Here is a 26,047-nt window from a genome sequence, read left to right on the forward strand (position 1 = left end):
CTGGCGGTTCGCAGCCGGGGCAAACAGTATTTAGTAGACTGGGTAGGATATGGCCCTGAGGAGAGACAGTGGGTCCCGTCTCGCTACGTTGTCGACCCTACACTAATCACGGACTTCCATAGGGACCACCCTGACCAGCCTGGGCCGTCAGGAGTCGGCCCTAGAGGGGGGGGGTACTGTCACACCGCGGTGAGGGCTGTCTTGTCTTGGGTTTTTTGTCTCGTAACTTCCTGTTTTATTTTGAAGCCTGACTCCTCTCGTTTCAGGTCACTTGCCCTTCCTCATGTGTCACTGGTCTGATTGTCTCCCCTGATCCCTGAGTGGTTCCCCATTACCCTCATGTGCTTATAGTCTGCGTCTTCCCTCTGTCCTGTGCCAAAGTGTTTGTCCTTGTCGATGCACTAAAGCCCGTGTCCACAGCCATAGATAAGAATTTTGCCCAAGAGTTTTGTTCGTGAATAGTTTTGTTCTGTTTTTTCCCCCTCCTTCGGGAGCGCTTTATGTTTGATGGATTATTAAGAAAGTTGTTTGGAACAAAGGACACAATAAAGTGCGCCAGTACGACTATCTCCTGCATCTGGGTCCTCCTTTTAGACCAGGCCTGACAATTTCATATTCCGGAGACCCAGAATCACAAGAGTTTTGCAATCTGTGCAACATACAAAACTATTTGTCCTTAGACCCTCAAACTGAATTAGGAAAACTCCCCAAAAGAAAATTCATGCAGGTACATTTTTTTTTAATCACAGAAAATGTACAATTTAATATGTGAAACTAATATGCATTGGTCTCTTCATTAAGTGTAACTAGCATTTGCTTTTAAAAGCTTGATTAACATCTGGCGGCGTAAGAATTCCTAAATTTCCTGATGTGGGTCGATATCCTAACTGCTGTACTATAAAGAAGATATGCATACTGTTTATCATTACCTGAGTGTCTGTATGTTTTTAACCACGAGTGATTTTTTTTTTTAACTGCAATGATTCTACACGTGTCCTCGTATTGTATTGTATTTTATATATTGTTGTTGTATTTGTGTTTTTTGCTATTTGGACCTATGAGTCTGAAATAAAAGGCCTATATATTAGTAGATAGGATTCAACTCTGCACAAGTACAACCAATGTTATATTTGGACACTGAAGAAAGCAAACATTTTTGCAATGATTTAATAATGAATTTTTTTCACACATTTTCTGGTTTAACCTCTTCATTGAGGCACAAACCGGTGTGGAGTAATTACATGGAAATAACATAAAGGCAATTAAAAACAACACGTGTGGCTTGCATGGGATTTTCCTATAAATGGAGAGAAGATGATCACATTAAATGTTACTGACACACATCATGTAGGTGAAGGACAAACAACCACACAGCCGAGTCTTTACAGAAGTAGTTGATATATGAACACTGTTTTCTTCAGTAATGCATTTACAGTAGACAGTAGTGTACAAATACATAAAACAAGACAGTGTAGTGTTTTTTAAGCTTAGTTGGTCAAATATAGACTTGCGCCGTGTAAAATAAATAACTTGTTCATGTGTACATTACAATGCAAGATATATGATAATTAATAAGGGATATTATTATGAAGGATTTGTAATTGTATGCATGTTATGGTCACTGTTTTTATTACTGGATAATGATTAATGTATGAATGGATGTTAGACAATGTTGCATGTTGCTCAGAGCCAGTGAACGGTCACTTTAAGGAATTGTAGTTCTCTTGTTCGCCTGAGGCGGCGGAGCTGAACATTGACTTTCGAAGTAACAGAATCAACCTGTCCGTAAAAAAGGAGAAGAAGAATAGCTCCGCCCCTGAAGCTGCAGGCCCAATGAACATGGAGAGTACTGAAAATGTGTTATAATAGGAGTTATTAATCAATGGAAGGGCTTTAGGCGATTCGAGTGAGAGTATAACTAACACACGCACGGTAGCAGGGTCTCTCTCTCTCCGGTGACACTCGGTAGAGTTCGCTGAGGAAGGAGGGACCCCGATCGGGATTGCGCAAGCTGTTCTGTCATCATTCTTTTATTTAATAATTATTAGTATAACTCATTTTGGACTCTGGACATTATTCCCCACACCACCTCCCAGGATTGTTGTACATTTCTTCAATTTGGTGACCCTAACGTGATTCTGCTGGGGCTGGATTATTCCGACAGGGCGCTGACTATCGCCTCCTCTCTGCTCACGGAGGCTTCATAAAGAGAAAGGTATTTAATGAGAACCCGTTTGATCGAATCTTATTTAGGTAGAAATAGGAAAATTAGACGTGAGCAGAGAGAGGCCGGTCTGATGTCGATTAAAATTGTTAGCGTGAAAACACAACATAGTGTAAAGATATTGAGAAAGGAGATGATAGTCGGCTTATGCTTGTATGTTATATGTTTTATGAAAGCTAGCAGTGTGTAAGAGTGGAGCTTGTTTGTGTGAGAGAAAGTAGTGTCTGTGAAAGTGGGGGAGACACGGAGTGCGCCGGCCAGAGCGAAGCCGGCCCTGTACTCTTAAGTAGTATGTAAGATTAAATGCACTTAAGACTGAATGTGCAATACGTGCGTTTTGTAGTTTTATCTTGAATGAGTTTGCATATTTGCAGTAGGTGCCAGAATTGTTTAGAACTAAAAGACCCTGAGATGCCTGTATTTGTACAGTGTGGGTTAGTGATACGGATCAAGTAAGGAATTACGTCTAGTCGCTGGCGAGCACTTCATAGTCTCTGATACTCCCGAGAATAACCCTTAAGATCTGAACATATGCACCATAAATTAGAAATCTGAATAACACGACGCATGATCACCCTGCTAGAGTGGATAGAGAACACAGAAAGCATATTATTCACACTTTGCTACGTGTTTTGTGCACACAGCTTTAGAATAGCAGAACCCAGTTCCGCGAAAGGGACGGAGCCAGGTGCTTAGTTTTGAAGTGAGTTTTAGGGTTTTGCTTGCTGTGCTATGCTCCAGGAATATTGCTGATCACACAGTTTTTTGGAGCAATCATATTTGTTTAATTGTGTTCGCAAAGGAGAAAAAGAGGTGATGAAGCAGGGCTTTTCAGAGCTAGATAACTAAATAAAAAATTAATAAGACGACGCCTGAGCGAGAGGTCTACAGCAAGAGGAGCTAGATAACGAAATTATAACGAATAAGAACCAAATCCACTACCACAGAAGTTCAGTTGTTGATGTATTAATGATTTTAAAAAAGGAATAGAAAGTTAGAAGCAGTGGGGGAAGAAAAAACGTGCCACCACGGGTTTTAAGTCAAAGGAAGTAAGAGAGTGGACAAGGAGGGTACTTTATATTAAATAAAATAGCGCCTCTCGAGGTTTGAAGAATACTCCTCAGTGGGACTAAAGGGAATAACCATTTAGCACCATCAAGTGGCAAAGTTGGGGCACTACTACAGTTAGGACACAGAGGTTAGAAGGGTTATTACAATAACAATAACTGATATTAAATTGTTTACACACACCGCTCACACATACTTTTAAACACAGCATAGATAGTGGGATTAAAACATTTTCACATTATACCATTGATAAAGAATAGACAGAGAATATTAATGATAGTTGTATATTAATAACATTTTGACAAATTAATATTTTTTTCATTTTTAACAGAATTGTAGTTTTATAACTTCATCATACTTGCATGCATAATCATTCAATTGCAGCGTGAAATTATATTCCCTTTGGCCAGGTCAATTGCAGTGTGAGATTGTATTCCCCTTGTCCAGGTCGATTGCAGTAACCTTAACCAATTGTATTCTTCCAATTACACCACATGTGCATGTTAGACACAGTGTTTATTATTTTATTTCTACATTCACATTTCCTTATATAAGTCAGCACCTGATTCTTTCAAGATGTCTGGGCCAACGAAGACCCCACTGTCATGGGTTGATGCAGCCCTGGACATAACAGTCCCAGGAGAAAAGAAGAAAGCAGAAAGGAGACTGAGAAGACACATCCATATCAATGCAGGTCTCTTTCCAACGATGACAGTAGACTATAATGTCGTGTGCCGATGGACACTTGCTTCTCTCAACACAATTTTGGAGCAAGAGCTACAACATTTCTGACCAGAGTCCACTTTAACTTCAGCAACAGCAAGGTAATGATGCTCATTATTATTCCTTCGTATTTCCTTTTTTCCAGGCATTTTGCAACTGTACATTAATTACAGACAGTACAGTGTTCTCAAGTAAAGTAACCGTGTAACGCTACGTGACTTTAAGAAGTAGAGACAATTCCCTGCACTAGTAAGCTAACGTAGTGTTACTAATATTGCAAAAATATAGTATTTGCTCATTAAATTGTGATATAAATTATTTGTCTTCATATAGTTCATAGATGGCATGCGTTTAGTGTAACTTGTAAATTAATTGGAATCGTTTATGTGTGATGTCATAGCCGTGTGTGTGTGTGTGTGTGTATTGGTGTGCTAGTTAGCTAAGGCTAGCTCCGTTTGGAGAGGTTTTGACTCTTTTCTCTCTTGCTAGCTACCGTGTGGCACAACGTGGCACAAGTAACGTTACCGAGCACCACTGAAGGTGAACCAGAACGTTGTGAGTGAACCAGAATGCCACAACAGGTCAGACAGCACAACAGGTAAGACTTTTACACAGCACAACATGGCGTGTGTTTTCTGAGCTAACGCTACATGGCAGGGCAGACTGCAACAGCTGGTATATCGTTAGATAATTTGCCACTAGCTTAACCCTCCTGTCTGTTGGGGTCTAATCTGACCGATTTACAAGTTTAATCAATCATAAATATTGTGTTATACACTGATAAAAATGATTTTGAGACACTTATTAAATATATAACAGGGAGCTGTTTACATTTGTGCATAAACTTTCATACCTTTCATATACTTTTCAAAAAAACATTGTTGTAAACGTGAAGTCCTCAAGGGTCCATGATCTCAAGGTCAGTTTACATACCTAAATAAGTCAGACAGACATCATTGAAGGCAGGGAGTTTGAGTGACCTCCCTCTTGTCTAATTTCTCAGGTTCTCATTTTTTCTCAGTTTAGACTTCATCTTGATTTTTGATGCTTGCTTTTTCTTTTCAGTAGTTATCTGCACTTTAAAAGGCACAGTCCGCTCAAATAAGTTGTTACCCAGGGCTGGACAACCTTTTCAGTGGAATAATATGTGCATGTTATGACGATTTTGTGATATTGTGTTCATTTACATGATGTGCAGAGAATAAACTCAATTTGATAATTGAATGGCTTTTCCTATAACTAATATGTTTTCTACAAAAGGTATTGTAACATATAATCAGCTTTATTGTTCCATGTGTGTTTACACTTGGAATTTGACTCTGGTTACACGTTGCGCTTACATACACAATATACAATAAACAAGATAGCTTGATGATATGATATTTCACTGAAACAGATCTTGCTTGATGTACTTAACCAAATCGAGGCAACTATTTGCATACAATTATTATGTTGAAGAAGAAAAGCTGGTTTTTGTATGAATTACTCAGTTTTGTACGTAACAAATTCTTATTTTAAGGTATATGTAACTTAATTTTTTAGGTTAAGTCAACTAATTTTTGCAAGTAAAATGTACCAAATTTTTCAGATTACCTTATTGGCCTTTTAAGTAAAGTCAACATGATTTTGTAAGTTGACTTTACTTACTTGGGGGGCGCCACTGATGAGACTACACTGTAAGACTTTGATGTAAATTTACAGTGAAATTCTAACGGTAACCTACTGTATTGTGCTAATACAGTATAATGCTGTAAAAGCAATGCATTCTGGGAGGTATAGCGCTTGCTTCCATGATCCTACGGTCAAGTGTTTCTTTTCACAGTAATTTACTGCGTACCGCTGAGAATCATGGGAAAGTAACGTCTATTGTTTTGAAGTTCTCATAAATAATGAGCAGCCAGAGCGGAGTTTTGCAATTCCTCAGTCAATCTTGTCATTTTCTATTTGAATTATAATGTCTTCCGTTTTAATATGTAAATCACTCTTAGTGTGAGGTCCGCTGCTCGGTTCGTGCTCGTCGCAGCAGCAGGAGACCATTCCCTTAATGCAGGTGGAGGAGACACAACACCTCACAATGTTATGATCGATATGTTTTTTTGATTTTCACCACCGCCAGTTTGGGAAAGTCAAGAGGATGTATTATTTTTAAGTTTTGATCTTCAGTCCAGATGAAAAGCGCAAGAAGGACGACTTTTAACTACCTCAAGGTAAGTCCAGTTGCAACTTAAGATACATTTTTGAACACCTTTGCTAACGTGTAGCTTAACTTTAGCACATGTTTTTACATGCTTTTTATGGTTGTAACCATTCATTTGGCAAAGTTTTGTCTTTAACATGTCACGTATATAGAGATCACTTAAGTCAGAGGGAGTAGAAATTAAGTGAAGAATGTTCTGGCACAAGGACATTAACATTAGACATTTTATTGTCATTTATTTATCCCACTCTTCAGCAAGCAACAAATTATAATGTTCACAGCTGACAGCATAGTAGTCTGAGCTACTTATGTCTCAGGGATAGAACTTGACTCATGGTTTTAAAAGAATTACACCGCCAAACTGTATGATGGGTAAATCCCGCCCACTCAGTCACACAAGAAGAGACAGAAAAGTCTCCTGTGCACACCATGAGTCAAGTTTTATCCCTGAGACTAAGTAGCTCCGACCGCTGCACCCTCAACTCTGAGCTGTGAACATTACATGTTGCTCCCTCCCAAATATTGCACTACCAGGATATGAAAAACAGCACCACTTTGAGAATCACTGCTTTAGGTTACAATCACTATACATACATTTGATTAACTCCTGGCCAGAATAAACTAATCTGTTGTCCACAGAACCCTCAAATGGCCAAATAAAGTAACTGCAGTACTAAAAACAACCACATGGCGAAACACCGTGACTGAAATAGAGATGTGTACTTATGCACAAGAATTGTCAAGTTATCAAAAACCCATAATGTTATTTGCACATTTCAAAGATGTAACACTTATAAAAACCTAAGAAAAGTAAGTATTAGCAATAAATTTAGCACCACTTTTCCATACATCCACTCTAATATGCATTATAAACATAAAGTAGGAAAAATAACGATTATCCTAACAATATGTGGTGGCCATTAACAATAGTTTAGAAATGGTTTGACTCACGTTTATTTATTTTTGTTCTACCTTGCCATCCTTTCCAGAAGCTGTGTTGGAATCAACCCAGAGGGACAAAGGCACGTCAGAGAAAGGTGATCAGCAAGAAGAGCGGGAGAGCGGTCCAAAAGAAAGTGACATCCCTGAAGCCGCATGTGTGCACCCGCTTGAGGAAGCTCATGGATTTCGAGTGGGACTTTGTATGAGTTTGTCACTACCCTAACTCTGTCCATGGAGCACACGCACGCACGCACGCACGCACACACACACACACACACACACACACACACACACACACACACACACACACACACACACGCAAGCACACACACACACACTTCATATCTATGACTGTCTCACTCTTTCACATTGCTATTTGTATTTGTAAGGGCTATTTTTGTATTTAATTATCTTAATAATGTTCAACCAGGCATTATTTTTTGTTTAATATTGAAGTTGGCTATTGGGTAAGCACACTATTGTTCAAGTAAATTAATCTTTGGATGCTATTTTTTGATAAACTCAGGCTATTGTAATAAATAAAAATATTATATTGAATATGTCCTTTTGTCTTGTTTACTGTAAGTTGTTATTTGTCATGCTTGTTAATTGTCCTGATGCTGGCATTAAAAGTACTGTTGTATATTTTTTTAATAATTTAGAAATTTACTTTACATTTGGATTACAACAAGTTACTGTATTTCCATAACAGAGTAGTGGAATTACAGTAAATTACTGTATAAAAAGAATACAGCAAGCTGCTGTAATCTAGTAAAAACAGTAGAGATGCTGTATATTTTACAGTAACTTACAGGAGAAACTGCTGCCAGTAAATTACTGTAATTTGAAATTACAGTAAATTACTGTATAAAAAGAATACAGCAAGCTGCTGTAATCTAGTAAAAACAGTAGAGATGCTGTATATTTTACAGTAACTTACAGGAGAAACTGCTGCCAGTAAATTACTGTAAATTTGGAATTATTACAGTAGAGATGCTGTATCAATAGAATACAGCAAGGTGCTGTGTAGAGATGCTGTACATTTTACAGTAACTTACTGGCAGCAGTTTCTCCTGAAAATTACTGTAATTTTACATGAAAAAGTTTTACAGTGTACTCAGAAGGCAGCCACTGGTTTCACCTCTACAAAGAACTGTGAGCTGAACTTCAAGGTAAGAATAAAGCAATGTACCGTGACTTGGTTAGATACAGTCTTTGCATGTTAGCAAGTGGCCTTTAACTACCGTTAGACGTAACATGTCCCGACTTCATCCAGGACAACCAGGCTGATCCTCGGATATACTTTGGCCGATTCCCTCAGTCTTTCTCCGGGCTGAAACGGATGATTTTAATGGGGAAAACTGACCCGATTTTTTGACAAACATCACCGCTTCTGGAGTGCCGTCTTCGGGCGAAATATGATAATTGAACCCCCTGAGCTCCGCCGAATTGTAGATCTGCCCTCTCCGCTTCCCCAGCTCCAACTCCGGGCTAAATTGCCTAAATTTAACCGGGAGATCCTTGCCAATTTGCGTCAAAATGACTTGGTTAAGTCGGGACCCCGGTTCACGGGCACCTCCTGAAGCTGATTTAAGACCGCGAACAGCGCCGTTCCTCGCATACTCTCTGCCTCTGCGAAACTGTGATATCAATAACCACCGTGCGATACAAAATAATTATGACTAATGGGCCTTCTTGTTAACGTTTTTTCTCGTTATAAACTGTACTCAGGATTGTGTCAGGAATATTATTTTAGACTTAAGATTCGTGTCCAGTGAGATGCTGAGTGTGTAGAATGACTTTGCAGTTAAACATTGTGTTTGCTTACCTTCCACCACCTCCTCAAGGTGAAACTGATGAAACCCTTGAAAAGGAGAGAGTGGAGCTGCTCTACGAGTATAAGAAGAGAAACAAAAACAAACTCATCAATGAGAAGATGGAAAAAACCTCCTCCAAGCGTCGAAATGATGTCATTCTCAAGAAACCTCCCGTGATGGCCTGCCCTGGTTGAGCTTTCCATGTTATGGTGAACATTTTGACTGCATTACCTTTTGCACAATGCTTATCTAATATCACTGTGATGCTTACTTGATTATGTGTGGGGGGAAATGAGTAGTATTCTTACCTAATGAAGCTGTGAGAGAAAACACTATGGCTATCTGATTATCTGAGGCATGTTGAGAGACTAAGTGCAGAACTAAACTAAGCACACATCATGTACTTGACTGGCATGACTGTTTTATTCATACTGTCTCTAATTATTTTCTTTCTGTATCTTGTGATGTTTCTCCATCTCTCGCTAAATGGAATGAGGCACGTACAGTTTAGAAGTTTTTGTATAGAAGCAATCTGATGTCTATACTTGGCATTTTTCATATTTCTACAGGACAACAGCAATGAGTCTCGAAGAGAAGCTGTGATCAGAGGCCTCATTCTCTACGTCGGTGAAAAACCCGAGGAGTTTATCAAGATCTACGAGGTAAAGAAAATATACCTCTGCCGCTTGGATTTGAAGCCCTGCCTGTATGAAACACCATTGTACAATCCAGCATAGTTGATGGCTTTGTGGAATCATATATACATGTTTCTCCTGGGGTGTTTATGAAATCTTATTTTTAAACTACAGAAACCATTTAAATTTTTGTATAAATAAATGCAAGAATAAATTACATTTAAATTATTTTTTCATAATTTACTACCACTTTATAAATTATCTTATTAATCATCTATAAGTCCTTAATACTTCATTTACAAAAGGGGAATCCATCATTTATAAAGTATGAAAGCCCAATCATGAAACGCATAATAGTCAAGCTTATTAACACTGGTCTGGGGTCACTTGCATATGATACATACATACAAAAATTACAGAAGAATCTCAGCTATCTATATAATGAGGCACCATTGTCCCAAGGCACAAGTGTAAAGAGAAAATATGACTAAAGCTGAAAAATGTAATCTTGATTTTGGAAATTGTTCATATTTGTTGTGAAAACATAATTTTACTCATGTGGTTTAGCGGTTTTGGTGATGGAAATTGGTTTACCAAAGGTCTTAGGTTCACAAAAGCAGTGGAATATATGAATACAAGGGTAGACACATGTAGATAAATGTCAAAAAACAAAATTATTTTATGGTGGGGGGGGGTGATGAGGTGTGGCTGGCTTTGAGGCCTGCTATGGTGATGTGTTGGCAGGCAGACGGACAGGAGACTGCTGCAGCGATGCTGCATGTTGTCCTCTGGACCCTCACAGCTCTGAATCCATCCATCCATCCATTATCAGCCGCTTATCCGGGGTCGGGTCGCGGTGGCAGCAGGTCCAGCAGGCCGACCCAGGCCCCCTCACCCGCAACACTTTCCAGCTCATTCTGGGGGATCCCGAGGCGTTCCAAGGCCAGCCGGGAGATATAATCCCTCCAGCGTGTCCTCGGTCTTCCCCGGGGTAATGGGAGGCGTCCAGGAGGCATCCTGACTAGATGCCCGAACCACCTCAGCTGACTCCTTTCGACACGAAGGAGCAGCGACTCGACTCCAAGCTCCCTCCTGATGTCCGAGCTCCTTACCCTATCTCTAAGGGTGAGCCCGGCCACCCTGCGGAGGAAGCTCATTTCGGCCGCTTGTATTCGAGATCTCGTTCTTTCGGTCACGACCCAGAGTTTGTGACCATAGGTGAGGGTTGGAACATAGACCGACCAGTAAATGGAGAGCTTCGCCTTCCGGCTCAGCTCCCTCTTCACCAGGACGGACCGGTACAGCGCCTGTTTTATTGCTGCAGCCGCACCGATCCGTCTGTCGATCTCCCGCTCCACCTTACCCTCACTCGTGAACAAGACCCCGAGATACTTGAACTCCTTCGCTTGGGGCAGGCAGTTTGTCCCCACCTGGAGGGAGCAATCCACCGGTTTCCGGCAGAGCACCATGGCCTCAGATTTGGAGGCGCTAACTCTCATCCCTGCCGCTTCACACTCGGCTGCAAAACGCCCCAGTGAATGCTGGAGGTCACAGTCCGAGGAGGCAAACAGGACCACATCATCTGCCAACAGCAGAGAGGCGATCCCGAGACTCCCGAACCGGATCCTCTCCGCCCCCTGGCTGCGCCTAGATATCCTGTCCATGAAGGTCACGAACAGGACCGGTGATAAAGGGCAGCCCTGGCGGAGGCCAACACCCACCGGGAACGTGTCTGACTTATTACCGAGGATACGAACACAGCTCCTACTGCAGGCGTACAAAGACCGGATAGCCCGTGCCAACGGGTCCGGCACTCCATACTCCCGCAGCACCCCCCACAAAAACCCCCGAGGGACCCGGTCGAAAGCCTTCTCCAAGTCCACAAAGCACATGTAGACTGGTTGGGCAAACTCCCAGGACCCCTCCAGTAGTCTTGCGAGGGTAAAGAGCTGGTCCACTGTTCCACGACCGGGACGGAATCCGCACTGCTCGTCTTGAATCTGAGGTCCGACAAGCGGTCGGAGCCTCCTTTCCAGCACCCTGGCATAAGCTTTTCCCGGGAGGCTGAGCAGTGTGATGCCACGATAGTTTGAGCACACTCTCCGGTCCGCCTTCTTGAAGATGGGAACCACCACCCCGGTCAGCTCTGAATCCACTCTGTAAAATACATTAATACAAGTCAGTATGAGTTCACTGAAATAAAGTTAACGGTGATAGAGACAACAGTTGATTACCAACCGTTCATAGCTGTAGTCAGCTATCTCCGTTAGCTCTCGCTAGCTCGCGCCGTGTTAGCAGCACCTAACGTGACATAAACACTACTGTAGTAACGATTAACGGAGATCCAACACTACTGGTCACACTTAGTTCACTGTAAGAAAGTTAACGGTGATCGGTACAACAGTTGAGTATGCACCGTTCAGTCGTAGACACGTAAGGAAACATCCAAAACGGGGCTATCTAGTGACGCGCTAACGCCAAGCTATCGTCAACAAACACACGTTAGTTACGGTCTTACAAACACATAATGGAGGTTCAACACTACTGGTCGTACTAAGTTCACTGTAAGAAAGTTAACGGTGACAGGGGCAACAATTGATTACTCACCGTTCAGTCTCACAGAAACGCTGTAGCCAGCTATCTGGCCCGTTAGCTCCGGGTAGCTCCTTGTGAGCGAATCCTTCAGGCACTGGAGCTGCGCCGTCTGTCCCCTCCAATATATTTGCTCAGGACTCTTTGCTTGGCATCTTCTGACTCACATTGAAGCATTGCACACGTCGTAAGACACGTCCATGTTTAGATGCTCAGACGCGGAAGTGGAAACCATATCCGCCAGATTTTAAACCATATCTCTGTGACGTATTATTGTGATGATAGAATTTTTATTAAAAACTTAAACACTTGCCCGGCCGCATCGACGCGGGCCCCGCCCCCAAAGGGTTAATCAAGAATGAAAAAAAACTGTGTTTATGAATAGCATACTAATGAGTTACTAATGAGTGTTCATGTTGGAATAATGCTTTATAAATGATGAATCAAGTGTTTATTCATGCTTTACTAATGCTAAATAGTGTGTAGTTATTATAAAAGTAATTGTATAGTTGCATTTTGGAGGGAATTGGTTGATGTAAAAGTAACAGAGTAAAACCTTTATATAAAAGCAGCCATATCAAACTAGACAAATACCCCATTACATCTAAAACCTGTATTTAAAGGTTTGGGGGAAAGAAAGAAGGAAACAATTAGTCTGAACAAACGTACCTCCAGAAAAGATGAATTTAGGTTCACTATACAGAGAGTAAAACACTGGATCTCCTCTTGCAGCTCAGCACATATATGCTGTTGTGGTCGTCTGTCCATGAACAATGTAGGAATCCTGTTCAGTCCCATTGGTGCTACCAGGTAGCAGCTCATAGCTGTAGGAGTCTGACAGTTTAGGAACAAGCTGATACCAGAAGAACCTCCATCCTGCAGATGGATGCTACCGCCCGCTGCTGCTGCTACTGCCCGCGTCCCCTCTGCCCGCGTCGGGTGTCGAGCCTGGTCCCGCTACCTCCGGTGGTTTTCAGGGAGCTAGCGGAAGTTAGCGGGGAAGTAATGGAGCGCTAGCAGGAGCCCCAGCTGGCTAGAGCGGTTAGCTAACGGGGACACTGACCCAAGGTAGTAGCGGCTCATAACCAGACTTTTAGGGTAAATAGATATAGCAGCGAACTAGGTGGAAACAAATCAGATGTCCACATGTTTAGAAGCAGCTCTGGCCCTTTGTGTTTGCTCCATTGTTGGACTTTTGCTTTGGCAGGATACATAAAGGATGGATAACACTTCACAGAGCGTAGTTCTGTATTTGGCATTCAGAGAAAAAGATGTTCAAACAAGACAAACGTTTAGTTTAAAGGATATTTAAGTTCAAACTCCTGAAGCACTTGTTAGTCACAGCCTTAATCGTGAACGATGACGCGGCAAAGAGTGACTCAATGAGCGTAGATTCATCCGCAGTGAACCAAATAGAAGAACTAGGAAGTTTGTGTAATCACCTTCAGCGTGTCCACAGTGGAGGAGTGCGTTCAGCACTAAAATAAAGATTGACACTTCAGACATTTTCAAACCGACATAGCTGTCAAAAAGAAGCTGAACGTTTCACAAATGGCAGCAGTCAAGTCGTTATTGCATATCAAGCAACATTATTAACAAAGTGAGCCTGTTTAAAGCAACTTACCAGCCAAGATATTGACGTGAAAAAATGTGTAAGATATATAAAGTCGTCACAGTACGAATACAAAATCAAATCATGATGAAAGTGTCACAAACTCCTGTGACACATTAACAAAGTCCTCATCAAGGTTGATAAAAAACACCTGCTCTGTTCCAACCTTACGAGAAACTGGACAAATCCTCCTCTGATACTCGCACTGCAAACACTTTGTGTAGCACTCAGGCGGAGGAATTCAGTGAGGTACTCACAGAATAACAGCAGCACACAGAGCAAAGCGTTTCCCATCATCACGTCCAACTTTGTCATCGGATTTCCAAAGCTTGCACGCGCACAAGGACTAACAGAAAACTGGAGGAGAAAGGTTGTGAGAAGTATTCTTTAAATCCCGGGTGATCATGGGAAGTAATAGTCCGGAATGCGATGAGGTATAATTAAAAAGTTTTTAATAAAAGGTTCATCACAAAAACAGCGTATGCATTCTCGCTTGAGGCCCTCTCTTGCTCACAGATTCACAGTCTGTCCCCCAGTTAGCTGCCGCCTCCGTGGTTCAAGAGCCCCTTCCAGTCTCGCCTGTTAGTTTATCTCACTCACAGAGCTTAAGGCCACTCATTGGTTAGTTTTACGGCATGCGATTGGCTAAAAGTCCCACAGGGGCGGAGTCTCTCTTTGGCGCAGGTTTTGAAAATGGCTCCATAACATTCATGTTTTCCGGTACCTGAAGTCCTCACTCCGCCCTCCTGTGTTTGCTAACGCAATATTTGACCTAGAAGGAATTGTTATTCGCTTCTATACGTTACAACTTATGAGAATCTTACTTCAGCCTACAGTCATCCATCCCCAGAAACCTTTCATCTCGGCTGGCTGACATGCAACTCAAATCCCCCACCAGTTCCTTATCTCGTGTCATAAACCACAGGTGGTCCATTCTCTTTGTTCCTTAAGACCAAATGCTCCTTTGTAAAAGCCTCAACCACTGTCCGTGTGCAAATGACCTCTGAACTCTGCAATACAGAGTTCATGTGACCTCAGCAAACTAGTGACTCTGTGACCTGATAAACAATAATCTATCTTAAGCATTACAAGACACACATGGACATCATTGCACAGTAATAAAAATGACCTTAATATGCATACAATCACAAATCCTTCATAATAATATCCCTTATTAATTATCATATTTCATGCATTGTAATTTACACATAAACAACTCATTTTACATAGTTGTGCATGTTAGAGGGGGTGTGGTGTTGAACCCAAATGCACAGACGCAGCAGTTCAAGTTCCAAGGGCGGACTTTATTGCGACAAAACAAAACACAACAAATAGACAAACTAATACCAACGGTAATGTCGAGCGAACACCGGAGATCCACCTCCCCTGCTCCAGAGTCGGGAGGGCAACTCTACCACTCTTGTGATCCACTCTCACCTGAAGAAGCAAACCAGACTGGAACTGGAACAACCCGACAAATGAGCCAGGTACGCAGTGGTCCCTAAATCACCTGCCGGTGATCAAGGCAATGCACAACAGCTGGGATGAAGGAGAGGGGCGTGGCAGTGGACGGAAACCGGGGGTGGAGACTTACGAGCAGACAGGGAATCCAACAGTGCAAGTCCAAATGTGACAAACTAAGCTTAAAAACTCACATGAAACTTTCACCACATGGTTCATATACATCATCACACAAATGTTTGTAAAACAGCAAAGTTAATAGATATCAGATTATAGCCGTAACTAAAGTAAAAAACATTTTCACTGTTAGATGGAGAACAATATTTGTTTCTTCTTCCTGGTCCCGCAGTACCATCAATATAAAGCCACATCTATGGGTTTCGGCCCATTAGATGATTTTTTTTGCAGAGACAGAACATGTTGGCACAAGTGAACGAGTTCCTCTTCACACATTAAAAAATATGTTGCCGCCGTGATGAATTTAAACCAGAGCTGACGTGTTACACGCACGGTATCTGTGATCTATAGAGAGAGAAGTACGTAAAGCATATACAAATAGATAACACAACTAGAACTCCTTCAGCCATGACGTTGAACATCTTTTCAATAACACAAAGCTACGCCCGGCTCTCCTCTCTCACTGGCAACAATGAGACTTAACGATAAACAGACCGGAGCAAGTGAAGGGCAAACAAATTAAAAATACTTTGGGGTTCTCTGTGGGCTTTTTTTCCATAATGTTGTCAGACAATTATAATAACAATCTGTGCAAACCGTGGCCGTACATTAGCGGTGAGGAATTGCTCTGAAGAACTACAATGCAGCCCGTTTAGTTTAAATACATAACAAGTGCAACATACAACACTGTAGGTTTTTTCAGCTGTAGTTCAAGGGAGACAACATGTGGAGGGTTACTAAGACTCCTCCTGAACTGCTCTATGTATTAAAGGGCCAATTTACTAATTTGCAACCTGAATCTTATTGTTATTCTGCAGGTTGAACTTGTGTTCCTCAGCGTCCTGCTGCTCACTGCTGCCATCTGCTGTCCACCCCATGATGTAAAACACATTATTGATACACTTAAAAGGGATTTCTTGTCCCAAAGAGAGCTTTGTTTACAATTGCATAGGTTTTTAGATCAAAGCAATTTAGCTGATGGTTCAAAGTTAAACGTTTCTTCATTATTTCTGTCCCCAAAAGCATGACTCAACTGGATCGGCAAAATCAGTGGACAGATCATGAGACAAATTAAACCGCATGTGTAAAGAACAAAAAGTAAATGCAGTTAAAGACACTGCTGCCACAGATTTAAAAAATAATTTACTGACACATTTAAAGGTCAACCAAACTTGAAAAAAATACAGAAGATTAAAGCCATTTGATGATTTATTTTAAATCATCTTCTAATAGATTAACTGTACAAAAGACCGTCTGCTACTCAGATAGCAAAGCTGCCCACAAGGATTACATTAAAAAAATAGCAAATATTGATACTTTTTTTTTCTCCGTTTTTCATGTTGACTGTTTTTCTCCATGTCAGATGTCTTTATTGATCTGGAAAAGAACAAAAGAATAAATAGAGAGTAAAGGTTATTTAAAATGTGCTGAAAGGTGCTTCATGACATTTTTCTCTACTGGACTATTGACTATATGTGTAAAATAAATGTTTATTATCGTTGCATTATTACCACGAGATGTTCCTGGTTTGAGTTCAGAATAAAGAGTTTCATCTGCTGCTGCAGATCTTGATGTCCCTTTGGATGGAAATATGCATTTTTATAATGTTTATGCTCCAGTCAGATACAAAAAACACACGAGAAAATAGATTACAATATTAGGCAGAATCGGTTATAATGATAGTTGAAGTAGGAATTGACCGCAATGGTTTCCGAATATGTTAAAACTATTTCTTTTTAATTTAAAATATGTTTGTTTTGGATGGACACAGAACTCTCATTACTGTGAAGCAGCTGCAGGATGATGAAGACTTTACTTACCTTCATCCTTCTTGTTTTTCGTGCGATGGTTAACCTGGGCGTACAGCACATTGTCGTCTAAAACAAAAGACACATTTTCAGTTATATATCGATGGATGGATGAATGAAGATAAATGAAATGTGGCATGCAGTTATGTTTATTTTATGACTGCATAGTAGTGTCAGATATTAAAATAAAAAAAATAGAAAATTAAATGAACAACAATTTATTAAAAGTCTCAAATGTTCTTATAGGTATTGACTATTGTTGACATTGACACTGGGTGAGAATGAAAATACCAAATAAAGACTTTAGGAGGGTCTGTTGTACTTGCCTGTACCTGCAGCTGAAGGCGTCTTCACATCCGAGTAAACAGCGCTCTCGTCTGGTTCATTATTCTTCCCTGTCACAAAGATAAGATGAGTGCATGACGAGTCATTCATAATCTTTAAAACCTATACGCATCTCAACTATTGCATGTAACTCTCACCATCAAAATGAATCACTCACCCTTCTGAGTCATGTTCCTCAGCTCAACCACAGAATATGTGAGCATGGATTCATCTGAAATAAAGATTTTTTTAATTGTATTTAATATGTTATGCATTTAACCTCAATCATCTTATTGTAGTATTTCTAACAGCTCTGTGATAAACACACAGTATATACTGTACCATGTTCAGCTTCTTCAGAGCCTTTGATTGGTTCACAGAGACATGAAAATCAAGACAAGGTCATATCAGTCATTTCAGCCATGATATGAATTATGTAATCTTCTTAAACATATAACCAGAAATAGAAATGTTTGGGTTAAAGTTAATTATACAATATTTAATGAATCAGGATAAAAGCTGACCATGGAGAGGAGAGGCATTTGTATTGTTTTGAGTTTCAACCTGGTTGGTCATGTGGTCTGTAGCTGGGCTCTGATTGGTGCTCTGAGACCTGGTGGAGCCAGAACATGAAGTAAATACAGTGTATTTAATGAGGAGCGTGTAAAGTACTGCTGTTATGTTCAGAATGAGAGAAGAGAGTGTTGTACCAACCTCATGAGGCGGGACTCTGCAAGAAAAAGGCTTTTGCTGTTACATGGTTTTATAATGCAAATTGTTCTATTGTTACAGCAGAACATGTCACTATGTCTGTGAGTCTGACTTCTTAGAGTGTAATACATAATATCAGAAGGAAAAGATCTCACCTTTTGACTTTCTGTAGCAACACAGAAACAGCAGCAGGAGAATAATCAGTGAAACTCCACAAACCAGACCAACAACCAACAGCACGGGAAATGGAGAGCTTGCTGCAGCATCTTCAGAATATACATCTAAATACACATTAATCATCAGGTATCAGAACACAAAGAAATAGTTTAAACCAACTTCTAATCCAGTTTTATACTCACATTTTACTGACAACCAACTCTCTGGTGACGTCAAACTCCTAAAACCTTGTGGTGAATCACTTCCATTACATTTATAAAAACCTTCATCTGACTTTGTAACCTCAGAGATAAACAGCTCCCCGCTGCCATGATTCGGGATGAGTTTGCCATTTTTATAGAAATCCACATTATGAAGAAGCTTTTCTGTCCTCAACCTGCAGCTGAGAGAGACAGAATGTCCCTCAGTCACAGGATGGACAGAGCTCACCAGGATGACATCACCATCTGTAAAAAGATCAAAGAACAGGAAGTTTGGCTCAAAATCATCATCTGGTTGAACAAGCTGACGTACAATGATGAGAACACATTTCATAGTGTTTTATTTGTTATACAGATTCATAAAGTAGCTGAGTGAATACCTGGCATTTTGAAAAATATGTCCCTTTGGAAATGTGCTTGTTACATATAGCTGTAATTAATGCTCAATATGTTTTGAGCCAATATCAATTTAGTGGCAGTGTGTTACAGAATGGTCTAAAATGGGCAAAAACTGGAGGAGCCAAGCTGGAGCCAGATAACTCTCCAGCTGCTCCTGGTTCTAAAACATGGTGGATGTCTATAGTCATAACAATGACACACTAAGATTGTTGAATTGTTTGTTAAAAGAGATATTAAGTTAAACTCATTATGAAAATAAGTTTGGTTAATACAAGTCACCTATAAACATTTTATAGTAGAATGTTGAAATATGTTTTTGTAAAAAACTCACTCTGTATAGTGATGTTGGCTGCATTGCTGAACTGTCCTGTTCCAGACTCACACCAGTACACTCCACTAGTCCAGTAACGGTCCATGATGCATGTAGATCCAGTCTTGGTTCCCCAGACAGAACAGGATGACAGGCGGTCAGATTCAGAAAACCTCCTCACTCTCCACTCAGTAGAGTTTCCCTCACAGCTCAGTGTCAGTGACTCTTGGCTGAAGTGCTGCATTCTGTCAGGACTCACTGAGAGAGACGCTGCTGAATGAGAATCTGAAGAACACAGAAGGAAACTTAACTAATACTTAACTAACGAGTAGTAACTACCTGAATTATCATGAATTGCAGTATTAAAACATGTTTATGAAGTGCATATCTAAATTATCATATGTATAAATAAATGCAAGAATAAATTACATTTAAATTATTTATTCATAAATTACTAACACTTTGTAAATGATCTTTTTAATCATCTATGAGTCCTTAATACTTAATTTACAAAAGGGGAATCCATCATTTATAAAGTATGAAAGCCCAGTCATGAAACACATAATAGTCAAGCTTATTAATCAAGAATGAAACATTTATAACTGTGTTTATGAATTGCATACTAATGAGTTACTAATGAGTGTTCATGTAGGAATAATGGTTTATAAATGATGAATGAAGTGTTTATTCATGCTTTACTAATGTTAAATAGTGTGTAGTTAATAAAACCTGTATTTAAAGGTTTGGGGGAAAGAGAGAAGGAAACAATTAGTCTGAACAAACCTACCTCCAGACCAGATGAACTGAGGTTTACTATACAGAGAGTAAAACACTGGATCTCCTCTTGCAGCTCTGCACTCATATCCTGCTGTGGTCGTCTGTCCATGAACAATGTAGGAATCCTGTTCAGTCCCATTGGTGCTAGTTAGCGGCACACGTTTGTAGGACTTTTCTATTAAGTGAGGAACAGCCTGATACCAGAAGAACCTCCATCCTGCAGATGGATGTTCAACACTGCAGGTCAGAGTTACTGAGTCTCCAGGACTCAACCATGATGGAGACACAGTGAGGAGAGGCTGAGGTTCATCTGTTGGGAAGACATGTTATGATGAGTCATCAGTGGATTACATGCAGCGCTTGAAACCTACATCATGTGTTCTGTCTCCAGATGTGTAATACAGGTGTGAAGCTACACTGTCTTTAAATATATTAACATTCACTAAAACACAAATTATGACGGTGCAACAATTTATTGATAAAACACTGCAGGAAGTATTTAATCACTCTGGAACCTGTGTATATTAATAAGGTAAACTGAAGGAAATCAACAGAACCCATGTTTATGTTTCACTTATTAACCACTGAAGTTGTTGGTTAAATTAACTTAACTCTGATTCTCCTTCAAACAAGGAGGCAGCAGGAGTTTCACATCTCTGTCTGTAACACTGTTAGTTCCTTTTTCAGTAAATCAGTTTAATTAAATGAAAAATCTTTCAAGGTATCAGTGCTTTATGTTTTTAATATAATTATAATTTAACATTAGGTTGGAGACAGAATATGTCAAAGTCACTCTTCCTGTAATAAATGACAGGTTCACCAAGTAATGAGTACATTTCCCCTGAAGGAGGCGCCACACTCACCTGCCCTGTTTGATACTTTAATGTTATCACTAATTAATCACTGACTCATTTCTAGAATGTGTTGTCCTGCATTCATTTATCAAAAGGGATACAATACTGCATGGTTTGTCTTATTATTATTATTACTATTATTATTATGTAAATATCTCGTACGTCTGAACCATGTCCATCTTGTTCATATCTTTATGTTCCTTTACATAAAGCTCAGGATTACACGGTTATACAGCTGCATAAACAGCATCAGTGGTCAAACTTTAAGGTTCATGAATCTTACACTAGTTAACATTTATACATTATCACTACATTACAATATATTAACACTTTGTCAGATAGGTTTATTATATCAACAAGGCTCATAAATAAATAAGTACTTTTAGTGAACTTCATGATGGTAAAACTCTGTTCACTTACCTGATACAGTTAGAGAGACTCTATTACTTTCTCTTCTAACATTTGGTGAGTTATTGTGGCCCGCAACACACTGATATTCACCACTGTGTTGTAGAGTTAGAGATGGTAATGTAAATCTCTTATTTTGGATGTAGGAGGGATAACTATCACCAAACCTCCTGAATGAGTAATACCAGCCAGAGTCTTCTCCTTCTTCCATGTCACATATGAAGGTAACAGACTCTCCAGTAAAGAAAGTGGACCAGTTTGGCTCAACGGACAGCAAAACATCTAGAAACAAACACAAAGAGTGAAATGTGTTTTCTTTTTTCTATTCATCATAAATGAACTAAACAGGACACATAAATATAACGTGATAAAAAGTGACAATAAGTGGAGAATTGTCTTGAGTGAATACATAAAAAGAAAGAAACCTTGAGCGTGTCCACAGTAGAGGAGTATATTCATCACTGAAATAAAGTTAGAAACTTCATGAAACTGACAGAAACTATTAACTTCAGGTACTTAACAAGTTGTGTCTATAAAACTATGATTTAAACAGAAAGTACTCACAGAAAAGCCCCAGCACACAAACTAAAGTGAGTCCCATCTTCACATCCACACTCACTCTGTCACTCTGCTTCTGAGAAATGATTTTACTTTGTGTGAAGAGAAAAGGAGAAACGTATGACGCAAATGTGAGAAATCAGGAAATGCAGAGAAAAAGACGAATTTCATAAATAAATTTGATCTGAAGTTTTAACTTCTGCTTCTGAGTTCACAGCGTCTGCTTCCTTCCCTTTTACACAAAGCTCAAACAACCAGACTGTTGGAACACAACATGTGTTCATGCTCATAAGGCAGAAGATCAGTTCATTTAAATCACCTGATAATGGAAATATATTTCAATCTTCTTTCAACATAAATTATATCAGCAAAGAGTCAGTAATTATTGATGTTACTGTAAAGGCAGCTGCATGAAGTCAAAGGTTTTCCTTTATATTTAATAAACTAACTAGGAACTGCATTATACATTATACTAAAGATGCAGATGGAACTCAGGTGGCATCCTCACTTTGAAATCCATGGTCTTTCTCACCAAACCGGACAATATATGAAATAAAAATATGTTTGTTCTTCAGCTTGAATTACAAAATTGTGGACCTATCACATTAATGTGTATTCATGTCTTTACTTTATGGTGAACTTGTGGTCTCACGTTGTCACGACTTCACCCACAGGAAGTGACTGAGCTTGAGCAAAGATAGTGTGATTAAGGGAAGTGGACGTGAAGAGAGCCAAAGCCTTCTCTCAGCTGTAGACCTGCTAACAGTGTTAGTTGTGACTTCATGGGTTTTCCATAGAGAATAACATTATAGTTGAGTTATATATCATCATAGTTTTAGTGTTGAATAAATTTGCAGTGTGCCAGTGTAGCTAAAAATAAATAAGTAAAAGAAGATTGTTTTGTCTTGGTAAAGATGAATTATATAAATGTCACTATGCTGTAAGACCAGGAAGGTGTTGTAGCTTTTCAGAATGGCTCTATGAGAAACAAGTGAATTACAGAAGTTATTACAGCTAATGTTTGTATTTTTGGTTGCTATGGTTTGTTATTTTGTGCGATATAAATAAACACAACTCTATGTGCAACACGTTTACAACACACATCAAAAGAGGAAAGAGTCTCATCAGAGCTGAGGCTCTTTTTAAATACAGCTGCAATGTAGTTACCTCATTTGTGTGAGACGAAGAGAAGATGGAGGGAGAATTTCACACACAATTTAGTTCATAATCTGCACCATCAGGAATATATCAATAACTCATAATCAATCCCCTTAAATCATGCAGTTTCTCTATTTCTGACTGCAACTGAAAATATTTCAATTTCTAATCTAATTTTGTTTGAGTTTAGATTTGATTATCTAGGGCTGTGTGACATAATATATTTCTGTAAAAATATATCCTTCAAATAAAGTTTGCCAAAAATGTAATTTGACCACCTGATGCGAAGGTTTACTGAATAGAGCTTGTGAATGCAGGACAACCCCGCTCCACCCGCTTTATCTTAAAAGATGCTGAAGTAGCAAAAAGTTGACAGGTGATGTAACAAACACATCTCATTCCAATCACTGCATGAGAACACCTGTGCACACCTGGGCGGTAGAGGCTCCGCCTCCTGTGAACGCCAGCCTGAAAGAGCTGAATGTAGCAGTGAGGGGTTAACTAGTCGACAAAGCAACACAAAAGGGGTTCAACCCCTCTGGTGGATACATTTCTGTGGTACTATACAGGGTAGTTGCAGCACTTGGGGTGGCTGTAGCTCAGGGGGATGAGTGGTCGTCCAGTAACCTGGTTAAGAGTAAATGAAGATGACACAGCAGAAATTACAAGTTTTCAGATCCGCCTAGAAAAAAAAAGCACTTTCAGGATGATTATTTATTTGAAATGATGCAGCAGTAAGGTGTAAGGATTTATATATTTCCTTTGCAATATATTAAAAAAGGCCTGGATCTGGGTCTATGGTGTTTAAAAGCTTAACCAAGGATGGGTCAAATGCAGAGAAGAATGTCCCCAAGGGGATCAATAACGGATAATTTCTTTCTTATTTCATCTAGTATGTTCCGAATATTAGCACCGACTTGGCCATGAACTATCCTGTCACACACAGTCACAGCACATCCAACAACAAAGGCAAACAGCCCACATGCTCGTATGCTTTGCAAAGCAATCATTTCTAATGACAAATAGACAAAGAGGTAAATAAAAAAAACTAACTAAACTCTTGTAATGGGATGTTTTCATTCTAACAAGTATCTTATATTTACATACATACTGTACATACGTCAACTGGTAAATAAGTTTGTTTTTGAGAAAACGATCAAGGCCTGCATTGTGAGACTTGTGGTTTATGCAGCAGCTGGACTAGCACATCCTCTTCTCCTGGTGATGAATAAAGCAGTCCGGGGGGCGGGCCGAAGGCCGGAAATCAGAGCCGTGCTCCGTCGGGGAACAGGACCGGGACTCTGAAGGGGAAAGGGAACGGGACCAGGACTCTGAAGGGGAAGGGGACTCTGAAGGGGAAGGGGACATAGGGACAGGTGGGGGCGCCGGTGGGGAGTACCCGGACCTGAGCTCCATGCCTCCCGCTACCACCACCTCAAGGAGGTTTTTAACAAAGCCAAAGCCCTATCGCTCCCTCCACACCGACCCTATGACTGTGCCATTGAGCTGATTCCAGGTTCAACCATCCCCAAAGGCCGCCTGTACGCGGTTTCTGGGCCAGAGAGGGAGGCCATGCGGGAATACATTGAAACCTCCCTGAAAGCAGGGCTGATTCGCCCCTCGTCATCGCCGGCTGGAGCCGGGTTCTTCTTTGTAGGCAAGAAGGATGGCTCCCTCAGACCTTGCATTGACTACAGCCCACTCAATGACATAACTATAAAGAACCGCTACCCCCCCTCCCCCTTATCTCATCTGTGTTTGACCAGCTCCAACAGGCCAAGATCTTCACCAAGTTGGACCTTCGCAATGCCTATCACTTGGTGCGGATAAGGGAGGGTGACGAATGGAACACCGGGTTTAATACACCTAGTGGGCATTATGAGTACAAAGTCATGCCTTTTGGCCTCACAAATGCTCCTGCCGTGTTCCAGGCCATGATTAATGATGTGCTAAGAGACTTTCTTGACCATTTTGTGTATGTCTATCTGGATGACATTCTTATCTACTCCCCTGACCTGCATACACACCAGGACCATGTGACTTAGGTATTGAAACGACTGCTAGAGAATAAACTCTATGTCAAAGCAGAAAAGAGTGAATTCCATGCTGACACTGTCTCCTTCCTGGGCTTAATCGTAGCCCCTGGAAGAGTGCAGATGGACCCGGCTAAAATTAGCCCTGTGGTCGATTGGCCTACACCTGATAGCCGCAAAAAGGTTCAGCAGTTCCTTGGGTTTGCTAACTTTTACAGGCGGTTGATCAGAGGCTTTAGCGCAATAGCTGCTCCTCTCCATGCTCTCACCTCCACACTGGTGCAGTTCCACTGGCCTCCAGAAGCTGATACTGCCTTTCAAATCCTCAAGCACCGCTTCACCTCGGCCCCCATCCTCACCCTGCCAGACCCTCGACGACAGTTCGTGGTAGAGGTGGACGCCTCCAACGAAGGGGTCGGGGCCATCCTCTCCCAGCGGTCAGAGCAGGATGGTAAGGTGCATCCTTGTGCGTTCCTGTCACGGCGGCTATCCAAGGCGGAGCGGAACTATGACGTTGGTAACCGCGAGTTGCTGGCGGTCAAACTCGCGCTGGAGGAGTGGAGGCACTGGCTCGAGAGGGCTGACCATCCGTTCATTGTCTGGACTGATCATAAGAATCTAGAATATATCAAGAAAGCCAAAAGATTCAATTCTCGCCAGGCCAGGTGGGCGCTGTTTTTTTTTTTAACCGATTCTCCTTTTCTCTTTCATACAGGCCGGGGTCCCGAAACGTCAAGCCAGACGCCCTGTCTCGTCTGTTCGACCCCGAGCCCGTTGCCAAGGACCCAGAAACGATCCTCCCACGTACCTGTGTGGTTGGAGCACTGACTTGGCAGATAGAAAATTAGGTTAAGCAGGCTAATGGTTTGCGCCCACAGGTGA

This window comes from Taurulus bubalis, assembly GCF_910589615.1.
Source record: "Taurulus bubalis genome assembly, chromosome: 3".
In the NCBI taxonomy this organism is placed as follows: domain Eukaryota; kingdom Metazoa; phylum Chordata; class Actinopteri; order Perciformes; family Cottidae; genus Taurulus; species Taurulus bubalis.